The following is a 20,031-nucleotide window of genomic DNA, read 5'->3' as shown; positions in this document are numbered from 1 at the left end:
CCCTGACGCGATGAGATGGGTCTCAAGGCAATGTAGCATGGTGACTGATGGAAAGATAGAGGGGGAACAAAGATAGAAGCCTGGAAGTCCAATCTGGGGATAAGAATAACAGACAAGGTCTGGAGATACTGTTGCCTCCAGATGAAGTCCATATCTATATATCACATGCACAAACTCCTGCACTACAAATTCTTGTGCTGCACATACTACTCTACAGAGAAGCGGCATAGAATCAACCCAAGCTTGCAACATGGATCTCAGTACAATCATAAACATAGCATGTGATGCAAGATAACAGCTAGCTTGCACATAAAATAATAGAGATGAATGACATACTACCTAACACTACACCCCGCTACCAGGCTGAGCATGTAGGAATTGTACACACAGAGTGGGCTTGCACACCTACTCGGATACTGGGAAGAGGTATGTAACCATATTGAGCTGATGAATGACCACAGAATTGCCCTTGACCTATTGATTGCACTACTGAGCTATGTCAAACCATTTCCAGCGACGAACAGGAGATTCATTGCTTTGGCCCTACTATTGGCCAAGCGTAGAGTCACCATACACTGGTGCAGGGATAGTAAGCACACACTAGCAAGCTGGTTGAGGGACATAACAATGTCCAATGATGAAGCAGAGGGTTACGCTGCATTGCATCCCGTCTCCTCCAGACCCTATGACATATGGGGCCAACTGCGTTCCCTCCTAGTGAAAGGGAAGCCCTGACGGATATACACCTGGACCATAGTGCACCCCGTGAGCAGATGCCCCGTGGAATAAGACCCTCTGAGTAACCAACGCATAACAGTTCATGCCCCACACTCACATTATAATAGAGCCCTAATGCCCCACAAGTGTTCTTGAAACGGAGGCCACCAGACAACCTTCATACACACCACATGCCAGTCATGGACATGAATAGCATCCTTCCCTGTTGTGTTTACCTCTTGTTGTCCTCGCGACTCGCCTCGCGCTGCCCTCCGCCGCGCGCCCTCGCCCAGGGTACCATGACATTTCTCCGTACTATACTGGAACCTTGGGCGAGGGTGACAGTTGGAGGGACAGTTGAGGATTTCACCTTAGACTGTCAGATGCCTTTTGGTGTCAGGGCTTACCTGAAATAAATTACTGTTATTAAGAGGCAGAACACCTATCACCAAAGACTGTATTTGATGGTCATTTCCAAAAAAAGTTGATTGGTCTATGGAATCTGTTAACGACAAAATTTCACACGCTCAGCAAAGGAGTAAAGACCATTATAACTCCAAGCACGCATGCAAACATGTCAACATTCATGTAGGACAGTGGGTTACAGTCAAGAGTAGTGGCTTTATCAAAAAAGGATTTAGCCGTTACTCGCAACCCCTTATGGTCAAAGAAATCTTTTGTAATTCCGCACTCTTGAGTGATGGAAAGGTGTGGCATTTGTCGTCTCTGTCATTGTGCCGTGGGACAGTACCTTTCCTCCCTGATCCAGGGAGGAGGAGTATCTACACCTCTTCTAGATATGATTGGATTCTTGACGATGACATCCACCAGGGATATTCCCCTGTAGGAAGTGAAGTTCCTCCCTTAAGCGATCCTGAGGAGGGCACCAGTGGTGGCCCTAACTTGGAGGAGAATTTCACCAGTCTCAGTGACTCTGGTGCCATTTCCAAAGATGACCCCACTACTGATAGTTCCGCTGGGGAGACCATTGTTTGCACGTCATATGACTCCACCACTTGTAGTGCTGACGATACTCCCCAAGTTGGAATTTCAGACATGTCTCATGATGGTTTTCCCCCTCATGAGCTCAACGTTGGTGCTTCCATTGTCAAGGAACCTACCATTAATAGGCATGGGAGAGAAATAATTCCTCCCAAAAAGTTACAAGATTTTGTATGTGATTAATTATATTTTGTTTTGGTTTTCCTTGCACTTATGGCATTCCTGTACTCATATTGTCATTACAGTTGCTTACTCAGCCTTGTTTACTTTCCCCTCTACTCCTCTTGCATTTCAATATTTTCTGTAAACGAGATGTGTTGTGTTTACCTCTTGTTGTCCTCGCGACTCGCCTCGCGCTGCCCTCCGCCGCGCGCCCTCGCCCAGGGTACCATGACGTTTCTCCGTTCTATACTGGAACCTTGGGCGAGGGTGACAGTTGGAGGGACAGTTGAGGATTTCACCTTAGACTGTCAGACGCCTTTTGGTGTCAGGGCTTACCTGAAATAAATTACTTCTTAAGTTACCTGCTCCCGGGGCCTTCATCTTTACATTCCCCTTGCTTACAATGTGATACTTTGGAGTGTAGCTGACTGATGCTGTAAATATATTCTGTACATCATGGTTCAACGTCGTGACAAGGTCACAGTGATATGCTGCATTGTTGATCTTTGTATTTTCGAAAAATAGTTTTAAAAAAATAAGAAAAGGAATATTTTCTAGCTTTAGAGAAGTAAAAAGTAATGTATTTGACAGGGTGATAATTTCTGTTATAGGGCAAATAACAAATCAGCTTGCACATACATATTATACATTAACATGCAACATTGCTAAAGACGCCCTAACAGTACATAATCAATGCAAACTTTTAACCTAAATACACGAGAATAATCTTATATATTTGCACATATTACAATACAATTGACTTTTTAGTTTATAAATGAGTCTTCAATAGCGACCAGGAAGGGTCCTTAATTTTGTTACAAGAGTACAGTCAGGGCATAGTTTCCTCCAAGGCACATAGATAAGGTGCAATAAAAACAATACCAGGAAATGAATCCCATTATACACAGATGAATAAAAAACATGCTGGTAGGAAACTTGTTCGTGCATCTGTTTCAAGAGCCACATTTCCTTTACCAACTTTAAAAAAAGCAAAGGTCCAGTAAATTTAAATTGTGGCCTAGTTATGCAAATTTAAATACACGAAAATAAACACTGTTTTCTCATTAATAAGAATACATTAATTCATGTGTCACTTCTTTCGATGAGGTAGGTCACGAGGCTCAGATTACACATGATTGTTAACAGGTGACGCAGCAAGCTATTGTTTTTAAAATATTGACTGTATGAACCTAACTCGTGAGCACCATTTAATAATTTCGGAGCCAAAGTTCAAAGGTCACTGAATCACTCCAAAGCGTTTATGAACTTATCACGCTGCAGCTAAATTCGAGCGCACCTAAATTTACGTATGGCTTTTTTCAACCGACGCCCCAAATAGTACTTTCCGTTATTAGAAGAATATTTTTCTATATTTTGACTATCGAGGATACAAAATATGTCCATACTTACTAGCAGAAGACTCCAGAATGAGGCTCCTCATGAGTGAAACTACAAAGTAATATGCCAGCCATCTCATCACCCGAAACTTCTATTCTGCTCTTGCATCTCGTGGTAAGGTTCCTAGGTATTGCGTCACAATTAGAGCCCTGTCACGTGGGTTCTGAAGGACTGAAGCACGTAACTTCTAGTGTGCTTCAGACAGCTGCAATGAACGTATTTTTATCTGACGCAATACAGTTGACGGTGGATCCCAAATCGCTATGAACCAGCAACTCTTCATCATAAAAATGTAGAGAGAGAACACCCAGAAGATGAAATCTTTTCCAAAGATAGATTTATTTCAAGGATAGGACCCACGACCGCTCGCCACAGCAGCAGGACAGTCAATGAGTCACAAAACCCCACATTCCAGAATCCCCTAACAACATGGCCCAAGTCCATTCCAACATATCCATAACTAACATTTAAAGGAACATATACTATGAATGACAGCATTAAAATACAGCCATACTACAATCGACCAGTATCCTGGGCACTGCCTCAGTCTTTAATGCTGATTGAAAGATTAACGTGTGGGGAGGGGATGACAAGCAGGCGGTAGGAAGGGAAAGCGGGCGACTGGCCCTGGGGCAGCAAAACAGCTCCTCGCAGTGCTTACAAGCACCACCATGGCGTCGAAGCTTCGCACTGCTCCCAGCAGATCTGAGCTCTTCCAGGATTGGATCACGGCTCGGCGTGTGGCCAGTAGATCCGGGCTCTGTTATTCCATCGGGCTCATCCATTTCAAACTCGTCACTTTAATGGACAAACTCATAGCTTTTCCTTGCTGGAAGCAAGAAGGAAGACAATCTTTGGCATTTTCATTCCCAGTGCTGTAAATAGACGTATTCCTAATTTCTCCTCTAACTTTTAACACCTATATGTTACCTCTGTGTTGGTATCAATCCTGTATGTGGTGATACCATCGGAAATGCAGTGGCATTGCCCCCACAGTCTAGTTTGGTCTAGCCTAGAGTTTTTATAAAGCGCATGGCTACACAGAGGCCTCCCAGTGCTAACAACAGACATTGTAAATCACCAGATCACTGTGGATTAATGACTCAGGGCCAGATGTAGGTGAATTTCAGGGTTACCGACCGGTATTTAGCCATTTCTAATGTAGGTGATGATTTGGTATCTACCGAATCTGTATTGACCGAATCGGTATCTACCGATTCGGTAAATGCAATGTAGAAAGCACATAAAAGAGTGCTTATGTGCTTTAAGAATTCGTTAATTAACACCAACTTCAAGTTGGTGGTAATTAACGAATTCCTTTAAAAATTCACTTTTGAATTTTTTTTTAAGTGCCATGTGGCACACAACCATGCGGGGGGGGGGGGGCTGGGGGTGAACAGCAGGAGGTACAATATCTTGGGCCAAATGAAAAGTGGAGGTAGCCTACGGAAGGAAAGCCGGGTCAGAGTGAAGAGCCACCTTGTCTGTAAAAAACCTTAAGTAAGGAGGGTGACAAAGCTATGATATGTTGCATGATTATAATGTAACAATATAAGGCCTTTTTTACATATGATATTGTTGTATAAAGTCAATAAAATAGGTTTAAAAAAAAAAAAAAAAAAGGAGGGTGACAAAGCTAAGCAATTATCTCCTCTAAATGTCTTCCTGACATTATTGCCACCAGTAGACACATCGTAAGGGTCAGAAACTCAAGAGAAACTGAAGGCAGTGACTCAAACTGGGACTTCTGTAAAGCATTAAGGACCAGTGTGAGATTCCACAGGGGAACAGGAGTAGAAACTACCAGTCTCATAAGGTAGAGAGCCTAAGGACTCAAAGGGGAGGAGAGAGAAACTCCTGATAGCCTCGATGGGGGCCCACTGGCTACACAGAGTAGAGACTAATAGCACCATCCAGAACCCATCCCATACAAACTGTAGGATAGAACCAGCCTCACAAGAGTCTGGGACAAACCCTCTCGATGAACACCAACCAGATAAATTCTTCCAGTGTCGTTCATCAACACGAATGGTGCTGATCTTTCTAGAATTCTGAATTGAAAGAACCAACCCAAAGTGACTTTGCCTCCTCCTTTCAATTTCCAAAGCCCCAATGTAAGCTGCCTGTTTTTATTGTGGGACAGAAGAGGAAACCTGAGCGGTGAACGGGACATGTGAAATTTCCAAGGAGAAGCAATAAACAAACTGTGCAGCAAGTGGTACCATGGTTGATGACTCCAAACGGGACTACTAGCAGCACCACCACCGTTCCCCTCCTGATTTTTGCCAAAACCCTGCTGAGAAGCGAAAGGGGGGGAAGGCAAAGAGAAGAACTCATGGCTAGGGGAAACTAAGGGAGTCCTCCTTCCAAGCCTCACCTCAAGGGTGAAGGGTGCAAAACCTCTGTAGAAGAGCATCCTGAGGGAAAGCAAAAATATCCAGCCAAGGTCTCCCGGAGCTCTCCCAAATACCTCAGAAAATCGGAGGTGAAAAGGGCAGAGACACTGAGGAAGGGAGTTGGCAACTCAGCTGATCTGCATGCCCATTCTCCCTCCGTGGAAGATAAATCACATTCAGAACCAACAGGTTGGACTCTGTCTAGGCACCTATCTTATCTACGAGGAGAGCTAAAAGAGGAGAACAAACACCCCCAAATGATTCTAATAGGTTTGGGCCACCTGATTGTCCATCCTGATCTGAACCATCTTGTCCTCGAGAAGTTTTGCAAAGTTCAGAAGAGCTTTGAAAACTGCAGCCAGCTCTTTCCAATTTGAAGTCATCCAGCTCTTCGTGGTTGACCAAATTCCCTTAGAAGAAAGAGTGCCTAAGGTAGCCCCGACCTCAAGGGCCTCATCAGTGATCAGGGAGCGGGGCATTTGTGAGTCCAAGGCCACCCCTTCGCTAGGTTTTATGGCTGCAACCACCACTACAGTTGCTGAGAAATTGAGGCTGAAACTGGCACCAAGGCATCTTAATCCTTGGACTTTGGTTTTCGCTGCACTAGCACGTGATACACTAGTTGGAAGAGATGCCTGCAAGCCCAAGGAACCAGAAATAAGGAGGCAGACATGTCCCTCTGTGCCCTCAATCACCCCCCTGCTGAAGTCGACTGACCAGAGAGGAGAGACCCCAGCAAGACATGAGTCATTGTTGACGTGCCGGTGGATGAAACACCTTTCCCAACTTCTATCGAAGAGAGCCCCTATGAGCAGGACCTCCTTGAGATGGGACTTGCTGAGATTCACAATGAACCCATGGTCCTCCAGGCAATCTTGCACCAACTCCACTTCATCCTGGGCCTTACTGAAAGAGGAGGAAGAGATTGGCCGATCATCTAGGCATGAAACAGAAGCACCCTGGGCAGTTAATAGACCCATCAGCTGAGCTAGGGTTTTCGTGAACACCCTAGGGGCTAAGGCCAAGCGAAAGGGAAGCACTCAGAACTGGAATTGTTGCCCCAGGGCAAAGAACCTTAAATACCTCTGCGAAAGAGGATGTATTGGGATATGGTAATAGGCATCTAAAAGATACAAAGAAGCCAGAAATGACCCAGAGGAAATGAGGGATAAGATCTTCTGGAAACTCAACATCTTGAATTTTTTGTAGGGAACTTAAGATTTCACTATCTTGAGATCCAAGACTGGGCAATAACCCCCTAATGCCTGTTGGACCAGGAATATCAGTGAATAGCATCCCTGACTCATGTCTGACTCTGGGACAGGAATGATGGCTCCCTTCTGAAGAAGCTCGAAGATCCCCTTCTGTACACTCTGGAGCGTCCAAGGATGCAGACGAGTTGGAGTTGGTGCATGAAGATCTGGAGGTCGGGAAGAGAAGTCAATAAAATAGCCTTCTTCCACCAAACAAAGAACCCAGGCTTTGGTGACGTCTTATGACAAAACGGAGGATAATCTTCTGGTTTGACCTCCCACCCTTTGACAGTCATGCTTTTAGAGGGAAAATGGCAAGGGCAGCACCTTCAGGCTGTTGCCAGGACTTATCAGAGGAAGGAGTGCCACAGCTTTGTCCCCTCCAGCAAAAGGGCTGAGCATGCCCTCTCCCTGCTGAGGGGGAATTCTTAAACGCCCGCCTGGAACTAAACTCATGACCTCTCACTATAGGAAGGTGTCAGGAGCTTACGGTCCTCCACAGACTACTTTAATAGTCCCTCTCATTGAGAGCCAAACAACTTTTCCCCTTAAAAAGCAGATGAGAAAGAAGGGCCTTCTGAGAAGAATCTGACTTCTACGACCTCATCCATATGTGGCATCTAGCCGAGACAGTGGATCAAGAAATGGCTGCTGCAGCTGACAAAGAATCAAAGGTAATGTCGAGGAAGTGAACCTGTTGCTCCATAATAAACAGCCTTGAATTAACTTCATCCCCTTGCTGAAGCTTCTCAGACAAGGCCTGAAAGTTATTTGAGGAAGAGTCTGCGCATATGGCAAAAGTACACCAGAAAACACGATTCACGATGGCTTTGTTGACACACCCCTGTCCCAAATACCCCTAGTATACAAAGGACAGGGAGTACCATGGCCCCATATGGACAAAAAGATCCTTAAAAAACAATTACCACCCCTCGTTGAAGGGGCAGGAAAGTGGATAGCAGTTCTTAAAAAACAAACTACAGGGAGTTCTCTTGCAATAGGTGATTTTGAGAGTCTATTAATTTCAACCTCCCTAATAGGAGACAAGACAGACACACTTTTTATGTAAGCAGGAGTGCAGGATGTGACATTGTCTGACCCTAAATGTGACAGATCATCCATCATTAACTACAGATAAACTGTTTGGAAACAAGTGAGGAAATTTAACCAGACAGGCCAGATATTGGGTCCCTTATGTCACAGACCAAGCCAAACAAGGATCCAGACCAAGCCAAACAAGGATCCAGCCCAATTCCTTAGCAGAATGAATGAAAAAAGGACAAATGAAGTTGGGGAAAGTTGGGACTTGACTGGAGAAAATTTCCTTAGCAGAATGAAGGAAAAAAGGACAAAGGAAGTTGGGGAAAGTTGGGACTTGACTGAAGAAAATTTAGCACTGTTTTACAATATAGTGAAAACGGGACTACCAGCTGAAGTTCAGGATAAACTAGACAGTATGGTGGCCCTAGATGCCAAACCATGGACACAAGATACAAGCACAGATAATGCACTTCTGTAAGAAGAGGCAGGAAAAGAGCGAGAAAGACAAAATAGACAAGCATTGGCATAGCCAATAGGTCTCGCTTTTGGGCTCTTATAAGTGTTTAGCCATGCAACACTTGATTGTTGTTTAATGAAGGATATTGTGCTGGATAACTAAACACTTACAATGTCCCAAAGGCGAAACCTATTGGCTATGCATTGGGGCGCCTTTTAAGTGTTTAGGTAGAGCTATTGACTTTGCTAATGTTTCTAAGCTGTGCTGTAGAGAAGTGTGGCTGCCATGCAGCATACTAAGAAGTTGTAATAAAAAAACTGTAAGAAGCACTGAGTGATGCTGTTGTGTCATTGAGTGATGCTGTGCTGGCTCTGGGTTATGCTGTGGTGGCTTTGAGTGATGCTGCGCTGGCCCTGAGTGATGCTGTGGTGGCCCTTAGTGATGCTGTTGTGGCCCTGAGTGATGCTGTGGTGGCCCTGAGTGATGCTGTGGTTCTGCTGACTGATGCTGTGGTGATGCTGATTGATGCTGTAGCGCTGCAGAGTGGTGCTGTGGTAGCACATAGTGATGCTGTGGTAGCCCTGAGTGATGCTGTGGTAGCCCTGAGTGATGCTGTGGTGTTCCTGAGTGATGCTGTGCTGATGCTGTGGTGAAGGTGAGTGATGCTGTGATGGCCCTAAGTGATGCTGTGATGGCCCTAAGTGATGCTGTGATGGCCTTAAATGATGCTGTGGTGGCCCTGAGTGATGCTGTGGTGGCCCCGAGTGATGTTGTGGTGGCCCTGAGTGATGCTGTGCTGGCCCTAAGTGATGCTGTGATGGCCCTAAGTGATGCTGTGGTGACCCCGAGTGATGCTGTGGTGGCCCTGAGTGGTGCTGTGGTGGCCCTGAGAGATGCTGTGGTTGTGCTAAGTGATGCTGTGGTGGCCCCGAGTGATGCTGTGATGGCCCTGAGTGATGCTGTGGTGGTTCTGAGTGATGATGTGGTGCTGCTGACTGATGCTGTGGTGATGTTGACAGATGCTGTGGTGGCCCTGAGTAATGCTATGGTGGTGCTGAGTGATGCTGTGGTGGTGCTGAGTGATGCTGTGGTGGCCCTGAGTGACGCTGTAGTGGTGCTGACTGATGCTGTGGTGGCGTTGAGTGATTTTGTGCTGGCCCTGAGTGATGCTGTGGTGGCCCTGAGTGATGCTGTGGTGGTGCTGACTGTTGCTGTGGTGATGCTGATTGACACTGTAGCGCTGCAGAGTGATGCTGTGGTGGTCCAGAGTGATGCTGGTACTTGGGATAGCATCAGTTAAAGTTACAGACCCTATGTTACTGTAACGTCTGCCCGCCTAAATATCTCAATAATAACTTCAACACAGCTGAACAGCTCATCTTAAACACGGGCCTCAGGTGCTATACTTGACGCGATGTCTGCTACCGGAAGGCACAAATGTTTAAGAAATTAAGCCCGCCGACCAATGTGGTCTTAAGTAAATAACATTACGCTTTTGGAGACTGCATATACAAACACGGTCCTTTGGGTGTCCAAAACTCCCAACTGTGACCATCAGGAGGCTAATTAATAAGGTGCAAATAAAAGATAAGTATGGATGTGCTACTCTCTCATCACTGCATCGATGTATGAAAGTGAAGCTAAACTTCCCCTCTTTACCCCGCAGACCACACCCTAGACCCACACTTGCAGCCACGCAAGCTCCAGTCTACAACAGAGTGGAAAGAACGAAGCCCAACGCAACCACAAACTGCAGCATGGGCATATTCAACTGTCGTTATTTGATGACAATAACCAATAATTCCCTTGTGAACTGATTCCCGAAACTACATCCACGATGTATTCGCCACTGAACAACGAGTGCATAACACTCAAGAATGACCCAGCTGAGCAAGGCAGGAAACACAAAAGGTCCATGGACAGAAAGAAATACGATATGTATGAAACATACACTGCAAAGAGTGCATGGAGCAACGCACCAAATCACGCCGATCATATGACTGCCAATGAGGACGTTATCGATAATAAAAAAAGGTGGACCGTGTCACATTAGGTGCACTTTAGCAGGACCAATCTGAAGAATGAAAATGCGCAGCTACTTATCCGTAATTTGTACAAACTGCTACCACGATAAAACAAGAATTATGCTGTGATGCATGAGAGACTGGAAGTAAGAAAGCTGGACGGCGGCAGACAGGGCGCGCAAGAAGAAATAACAGGAAACGTTGCGAGTGAAACACGGGGGCACGAGGGCAAGGTTCGACGGCGCTGGAACAGGGAGCAAGGAGGGCATAGGAGGGAAAGACGGGAGAAGACGAAGGTGAGGCATAGAGGGGAGGAGCCAAGGTGCAGGAGAAAGGAGAGCGCGAGTGTCACAGAGGAACTGTGGGAGGGGAACGAGTAGACAGATGGACAGACGCGAAGAAGAGAAAGGGGAGGAAACAGAGACAGGCGGGAGGAGTAAAGAAGGTAAAGGGCGGGTTGTGGGTGGGGAGAGGGAGGGGTGCAAAGAAGGAGAACAGGACAGAGAGGCACATGGAGGGGTGGAGCGAGGCGCGCGCCTTTGTGAGCGTAATCGCAAGCTGGTGGCAGGGGAAAAGCCTTTGGTTTGGTAGCACTTTGAAATGCCATTGACTAAATGTCTCGGCCAGACCAGCGCATGCGCTGGATCAGGCGAGACCTAAAAAAGCAGCAGCCAAATTAGCCCAGCAGAATTTGGCCAAGAAAACGGAGGGAGGAATTGCCACTGCTGCTACTCAGTTGGCCACAGTATCTCTGGGTATACTTTCTGCAGATATCACAATGCAACCCCAACCACAAATGCCAGGAAAGAAGCAACACAAATGGAAGGGGAGGACAAGGAGGATTTAGGGGTAAAAGGTCAAACAAGTCCCAGAATGGACAAGCTTGTCACTATTTTAGGAAGGTAGGACATTTCATTAGGGACTGTAGGTCCAAAAAGAGTGATGAACTTAACAGCCAGGCAAGGGCAACATATGGCCTACACGTGGCACCACCCAGCAATGCATCTCCAAGTCATAAATCTCCCTGAGCCCCAAATGCAAGTGCAATCTCAACTGCAGTTGCAGCCCCAGCAACTACAGCATCCCATGCCCTAAATACAGTTCGGGCCCACCCGCCCGCCTGTAAATTAAAGACAATGCAGCCCCCCTTACTACAGTAGAACACAAAAGGAGGGGTAACGGTCAGGGGAGGAAACCCCTTTCAACAAAAATTACATAGGAGGGTATGCCCAATGTAAGTGCCCATGGAGTAGTCTCATGGGCCCAGTCTTATCAACAACCCCCAGGCCAGACGAGAAACCTACTGTGACGGTAGCCATAAATGACAAGGAGTACAACTTTCTCCTTGACACTGGGGCCACAAGGTCCTGTATCCGTGAGAAGGGACTCCTGCTGACAGATTCATCAATGGACACACAGGTGATCTTCGGGGGCTCCAGTCACCAAACCTGTGGAGATGGAAATAGGGGGAGGTATGTTGCCAGCTGTCTCTTATTCTCTCCGGCTGCCCCTGCTAACCTGTTAGGACGTGATCTGATGGCAAAATTAACCATATCTAGCCGCTTTGAAGAAGATGGCACTATGATATGTTCAACACCAGGAATGTCCCCCACACCAGTGGTCGAAGTGGGCGGGAACGGAGGGGCACGGCGTGCCCCTACTTATTTAATTTAACAAAGTCCGTTCCCCTACTTCTTCATTTCAAAAATGCGTCCCGGGACGGCAGGAATGCTCTGAGTTTAAAAAAAAACCCTAAAGGATCATCCAGGCCGGTGTGCTGCATAGCGAGGAAGGCCTCTGCAGTTGCCAGGACCCCCTCCCCCTTCCCCACTGTATCTGTGGGCAGGGACCTGCCCAGCAACACTGTAGGAGCCGTGGTGCACTGGAGGAGCAATCAATCGGCACAAAAACCCGGCTACGTCTGATGGGCCCGGCTGTGCGGTGATTTACACCTCATTTAGTGAGGAGGCCACCCACATGCCCCCACTGTGACCAATACAATGGACACATTAGGACGCATTGGCGGCCCCGCCCTTGACCTCATCTGCCCTTTATTTTCCAGCTCACCCAGACTGACAATACCACACGGAAAGGAAGAGGACTTCATGTGGAATTCATCGCAGACTGTGCTCAAACCTTGGCGCGTTTTAAAATAAATGTGGAAAATGTTTAATGTCTTATCTGCTGTTTTCCGTATTATAGTTTGTAAAATGTGTACTGCTTCTCTGTCTATAAAGGGCCGGCTTTAGGGCGGTGCGACCGGTGCCACCGCACCGGGTGCTGGCTTCCTGGGGGCGCCGTGTTTGAAAGTTTATTGTGCTTTTGAAGCACCTGCTGCAGCGTTTCTTTCCGCAGGCAATTACCAGGCCTCACATAAATGTCAAGAAAACTCGTGTGATTAATTATCTTCCTGGAGAGAGATCAGTGTTTTGTAAAGTTGAGGTTTTGACTTAGGTGAAGTTAGTGCAGAGGGTTAATATGCCTGCTGCAAAGAACGTGTAACAAGTAGATTACAGAGTGCATATGATGTAAACAGATCAGCAGATTACTGCCTTCAAAAGAGACAACCTTTTGTTACTTGCAACTTATAACTTAAAGTCCTAATATAGAATAGTGAGCTATTAACTTTCATCCCAGAACTGCATACACACTGCAAAGTATACATTATTAGAACATTGATTAATGTTGCAAAAAGGGTTAATTTGGCTAGAAATCGATTCTTATTATTAAAGAAAACTCCCAACTATGCTGTTTCTTTTTCGACTCTGCGTTTGTGCTTCTCCTCACCAACCACTCTTAAACTATACTGCCTACCAGTATGGATGACATGTGACTCCTACACTTTCAGTCCTTTGGCTTATGTAACATTTCCTATACACTGATTTACACACGTATGATTGATTGTCTCTGTGTAATGTGTGTGTGATGCAAAGTGCTCGGACACCCTACACTGGTATGAGTGGCGCTATATAACTAATTCAATGCATCTGAGAGAGTGTGGTTATGGTGACTTGGGAACTGTTAAAGGGTGCTAGTGAGAGAATCCGTGGTGGAGGTGGTCATTGGGGGGGGGGCGCCAACAAACATTGTCGCACAGGGCGCACCAGCACTAAAGCCGGCCCTGTGTCTATGTTCAGGGATGTGGTCTTTTTGAAAATACTGTTTACCCTTTTCTAAGGATATAACATAAAAGCAGCCCAAGGTGTCCATTTCTGTGACACCGGAGCACCAGAGCCCCTTGTGAACCCCATCCAGGGTCTGACTGTGAAAACAAATAATCCCTGGCTCCAAGGCCGGTCTGGTGTACTGGGCATCTGGTTTTATTACTGGAGGCTGCAAAATCGACCCCAGTAACAAAACCCGCAGGGCTGTCCAGCACAATGACTCACTTCACACTCTAAAAACCGCAAAAATCACTGCAGGATTCCTTGTAAGCCCAGCAGATTTCAGGCAACAATAAAAGAGTCAAGATTTATATCTCTGGCGGTTGATCTTCCTGTTGGAGAGAGATTGGAGTATTGTCTATTGCCAGTTTTGACCCATCCATTGTAGCGCAGAGGGTTAAAATGCCTGCTGCAAAGAACCTGTACCATAGAAATCACAGAACTGTATTTAATGGGCAAAGCTCAGTGGGTTACTGCTTTTGTCACAGAGAGCTGCATGCAAACTGTTTGGTGAGGGTTTGGAAGTTATGTTTTTTCCCCAGTCATTCATTATCCTAATACTGCTAAAATTGGTTTGTTTGGGAAGAAATACATTCTTATTAGAAAATCCAACTACTGTGTTACATTTTGAACCCTCGGGTTGTGTTCCAGATCTTAAAAAAATGCCAACCAAAATTGATGGCATGTGAATCCTAACACCTTGTAGCCCTTTTTGTGTTGTAAACATTTTCTAAACATTGATTTACACACCTATGACTAATTGTCTCTGTATGTGTGCATGATGTAAAGTGCTTCAAGTCCCTCACTGGTATGAGAGGCACTATAAAACAATTTAAATACATGTGAGAGAGGGGCAGTGGAGAGATGAGGGGCGCTGTTGGAGGGTGATAGTGAGGGAATCCTTGAAGGGCCCCAACAAGATTGTCGTATCCTGGTGCACCGTAAGGTCATCATTTACTGTTCTCTAAAAGCTAATACAATGGAATACATAATACAATGTGTTGTAGAATGCACCATTTATGTAATTTTTTCCAAAATTTTCTAGGGGAGAGAACACCCTCTCCCCGTGTCCCTTTTGCAGTCATCAGGCTTGCTTGCTGCGTTCGCATGCATCACACTGTGCAGGGGATGGAGACAAATTTGCCAGGGCTGCTTTGGGTTCCCAGTTTGGCCCCTGTCTGGCACCAAATTAAAAGTGCCCCATTTAACAAATGAGATATCTAAACAAGCATTGGCAAAGCCAATAGATCTTGCCTTTGGGACCTCTTAGGTTTGTGATTTCGTTTCAGCAATGCATTACAGCCTAACTAATGGACGATTGTGTCACCACAAAAAATAAAGTTGGATATATCCTTCACTTCCCAAATGAAAATATAATTTTGCCTTTTACCCTCAAGAGCTCTTTCAAGTTTTTTGTGGGTAGGAGAGTTAGCAAGCCAGACAGTTCAAAAGGTATAGTTAGCAGGACACTTGAATACATAATGTCGATGTTTGAGCAGCTTGCTGGCTGACATGAATGTGGAGGAGCCCTGTGGGTTTCTGTGAGTCAGATCAGATTTTCCTCAAGAATCCCTTAATCTTCTGAGCCCTGCTTATGCCCTTTCTTGCTGTCCACGAGTACACCAAAGGCACACCTGTGTACACTAAGAGCACAGTTTTCATGTCCTCAACGTTTGAGGCAAAACACACTCATTGATTTCTAAACAAGGAGTGTAAAAACTAAAGTAGCCATGTTGTTCCTGCTTATTTCGCACGCTTTACATAATCTTCCTGTGCCTATGAGTGTTTGCTTTTTCCAGGATGCTGTTACTTTTTTCAGGCAGTGCGTAATTTGAATTGAGTCACAGCCAGGTGTTTATAATGGGGCAGAATTGGGTTGTAGCTGAAGGCAGTGCAAGTGTCTCTCAGTGGGACAGAAGGGTGCTCAGGGAGGATAGGATGTGGCACTACGGCCAGAGCTACCAAATCTGGAACTGGGGAATCGGGCTTCATGACCAGTCCACCAGACCACTCTCCTGAGGGAGCACATTCCCCTACTAGACCTTAGAAGGCCATACTAGACCATAGAAGCCCTGGTCTCTAAGCACCAGCAAGTGGACCCTACCGGTGGCCAGTGTGGGTTAACCTTGAAGGCCTGTCCATCACAATCCATACTGAAGTTCACCTACAGTCTTGCGGGTAGGCCTACGAAGCAGCACACCCTAGAACAGCAGTGACTTTGTCACTGAGGGCACAGGACCCTTGAGGCCAGTCCGCCTCCATTGGCCTTGTTCCAGCAGTATTAATGCAACTCACCAGGGATTGGCAACGCAGGATTTGCATGCACACCAGACTAAGGGGCATGTTTACAAGGGCCTTGCGTCATGCTTGCACCACGGAACGTGGTAAATGCACGTCACAAATCTGCAAGTCATATTTATGAAGCCACGCAAAGTCACTTTGCATGGCTTTGATTGGTTTCATAAATATGGAGTAAATCAACGCAGCGCAAATTGCTGCTTTGACTTACTCTGCACAAGGGAGGCGTTGCAGTGGGTGTTCCCACTCAACTCTCACGTTTTTTATGCATTCTCAGATTTACAAGGACTTGTAAACCTGGGACTGATTCAAAATCTTACGCCTCCCCAAGGGAGGCACAACAAGGAGAAAAACCTTTATTTCTCCCTGGTTTCCTCTTTCTATATGTGCAGCACTCATACAAAGAAGAAAAAGCCTCTCAGGTTTGCTTTTGTGCACAAAAACAATGCTGCATGCAACGGAGGTACCCTTGCACCATGGTGGAAGGGTGCCTGCGTTGGCGCTAGGCTGACAAAACGGCACCAGCACACTTGGAAAAGGCGGGAATGCACCGTATTGGATAAAGACAGTGCATTTCTGCCCTTTCCCTGTGACGCAGCACAGCAAAGTAACTTGATGCGTTGCACCACCATTCCTGTAAATATGTCCCTATGTTCTCAAACTTCACGGTGTCTCTTTGCTTCAAGCAGCAAGCACTTTTAACATGTGCTGCCTGCTTTTGGGCCGCTGCAATTACGCAGTAATGGAGGGCAAAATTATGTTTCAGTGTTGACTAAATTATGCAGCAATGAAAGACTGCAGCTTAATGTGGTACATTTTCTGATACTTTGTTATTTTGAAATTTTTACACATACTAACAGTCTCTGCAAAGCTTTCGCCTCATTAATAGCAGCCCTGAGAACGTGACCAGTCAACCTTTGTAAAGGGTCCTCCACTTCACAGCAACACAAGTCACGTTGTTTGTATCCATTTGAGATACAAACAAATTTTTAGGTAAAACCATCACCTTATGAAACACGGCAGAGTTATAATTATGTGGAAAACATTTGCAAACTAGGATATTTTGCCATTCATGTTTGAACTTCTTTCATGCAGTCTCTGGTGCGTGGTATTCCTAGACACCTACAGTGCTCATGGAAAGACAAAGGAGGAAGGTGCCTAATAGTGATTGCAGAGGATAGTAGCCTGTAGGGGAGAAAATACCTGATTGAAATAATCTGAGGACCACTACCTATTTTTGACTCTACCAATGTTTGAGTCTCATAATTTCAGAATTGATGCATTTGCAATTCTGATAGCTATCTAACTTGAGTGGTAATTACACAAACTACTCATAAAATAGTTGTATCTCATTCATCTGATACTGCTAAAAGCATCTGCAAAACCAACAGGTCTGGGTTGTTTTAGAGTGGTAGGTCTAGATACAATAACAGGAAACTAAGAGGCATCTAATGCTGGCTTCATGACATGTTGCGTGAAGCATGTAAAAACACATGAATACAATTTTGCATTGACCGTGGGGCACAGAATGATGTCATCAACAGTGCTCCCCAACACGTGGGGCTTCCTGTCATCGAATCTAAAGCCAAATGTTATGCTCAGAAATGGTTAGAAAAAGGGAGGAGAAGTGCTAATGAAAGAAACTGCATGGCTCGGACACAAATGGCTTATGATTCCACCTATATGCGTATTTGGGACATTCTGTGATTGAAGACGTATTCCACATTGTAAATGTATTTTAATGTCAATAACTCATCTATTAAACCTCAAATAAACGTGTATCTATTGGTTGCATTAAATAACATTATAAGCTGTAACTCATCAGTGAAATGCCAAACATACTAAAAATTGGGATGTTTTGCTCTTTCTAGCTACACCTGACTCCGCCCACTGACCCAATCCTCGGAATATTCCCGCCCCCTGAGGCTCCGCCCACAGTTCCCCTACTTTTTTTTCCCCACTTCGACCACTGCCCCACACACATTATGAAAGTGATAGAAAACTCCTGAAATGGTGATCAGGTTCGAGCTAGACCTATAGACATTTTAGCCTTCACTAGAGCAGTGTATACCATCATTGCAGAAACGCCCAAACTGACAGGAGACTAGTCGAATTACCAAAGAATGTTCTCTTCCGGCACCAGGGGCCCTATTTTGAGGTACCAGACATAAACTCAACCTGGAAGTAAAGGCACTGGAGATATCTCCCACCTATGGGGCAGTGATGGTAAGTGACCATACCAATGCACTCTGGGCGTGTTTCATCTTTCATGATCCTAACAAAGAAATGAGAGACATATTAGACTATAAGCTGTTTGCTGATGACTCGAAAAGGACAGTGATTGTTTACCAAGACAGTATACCCCTACACACAACACTAGAGACAAGATCTGAGGAACCAAGAACTGTCTCTGGCCCTGTAAAGGACATTGATATTATACAGGTTCCCCAGATTATGTACAAAGGGCCTCCATGATGTAGACCTTGTCTGCATGGCAGCACCATTCAAAATAACTCTGAAAGAAGGGGCAATACTACCAAGAGTGAGACAATACCCTCTGTCTTAAGAAGAAGAGGAGGGCAGTGTGCCCATAATATAGGCATTGATAGAGCAGGGGGTCATATAACCAGGAGTACCCCCTGCAACACCCCGATTTACCCCATCAAGTAGGCCAAGGGCAGGTCGTGGACCAGCACCCCCTGAATGATGTAGTGATACCAGAATTCCCTGTAGTGCCCGACCACTCTGTTATCCTCAACAGCATACCTCAAGATGCTAAATACATTTCAGTCATAGACTTAAAGACATCATTTTTCAGCATTCCTCTGACCTCAGACAGCCACTATTTGACCACATTTTGTATCACAGTTCTCAGTATCTCCATACCTCGCTAATTTTCAATGTAACAGTGCAGTGTTGCACTATGCCGTTGACTACTGATCTGGAGTGCTACAGAGGAGCAGTGCAGAAAGGACACTGTGTCTCTGTTGTGCACCCTTGCTGAACGAGGCTACAAGGTGGACTGTGACAAATTACAGTATTGTCAGGAAAAAGTCCAATACTTGGGACGTCAAAGGAGTAAGTTGCTGGGGGACTCACTGTCCCAGGCTGCTGTCTGCCTTGCCTGCAGTCCGCCCCAGGAAAGGAAGGAAGGGCCACCGCAGTTTGGAAACCAGCGCTATGCATTCTTAAGCACCTTCCACCTCCCATAGCACTTTATGCGCCTGGGTCTTGCCCGGGCATGTGCCGGGTCAAAGACCGGGCCAAGCCAAAAGTTGGCCGTCAGCACCCGTCCACGGCCGGACAGGGTTGGACTGGACTGGGCTGTCCCTCTAAGTTCTGTGCTGGAAGTAAGTCATTATTGAATTCACCAAAGATATTGTGTTGTTGGCAGTATCCTAATTTAAGCTTAAAAGGCTGTGGATCACATTCACTCGTGCTGAGGCGGTAAAGTAAGGTGGGAAAGCGGAAGGGAGAGGAGCCCAATACAATGGACAATAGGCCAAAGAATTAGAATTCAAACCTGACATTCCTTACTAACGCTGTAGGGGTCTTGACAAAGGAAATTACTTAGGTGGAAGACCAGTTGGTCACTTATACTTCGAATTCCTCGGTGCGGTGTGAAAGCCCCTTTATTGCTTCAGTCTACACAGTCATAGCCCAAAATTGAGGGTGGCACCTTGATTTGAGTGGTACCTTGTGTTGAGTAACTTAACACTGCGCATTTTATCCATTCTGATGCGGAGGTGATGGTCGATCCTAAGGGCTTATCAAAACCCAAGACTGGAAAATGAGAGTCTTCCAACCAAACTGCTGGGATAAAGCCATAGGGAGAAAGACAGAGAAGTTAATGGCACTTGGAGTAGCAGTTGAGGAGGCCCTGTGTGGAGATTTTTTGCTCATTCCGCATAATGACACTGAGGCACCAGCCTCTCTTACTTGTTCAATTATATTGGAACAGAGGGTGAGAAAAGTGTAAAGTAGGTTTTTCACATTCCTTGCTGTTTAATGAGTTCTTCATGGTTCATAGAGTAAACTGGATTGGGAAAGCAGAAACAAGGGCGACTGGGGATTGCAATTTGATCAATTTTAGGAATAACAGGAGGGTACAACAGATTT

The sequence above is a fragment of the Triturus cristatus genome, chromosome 6 (assembly GCF_964204655.1).
Source record: "Triturus cristatus chromosome 6, aTriCri1.1, whole genome shotgun sequence".
NCBI lineage: Eukaryota > Metazoa > Chordata > Amphibia > Caudata > Salamandridae > Triturus > Triturus cristatus.
This window is presented reverse-complemented; position numbering follows the sequence as displayed.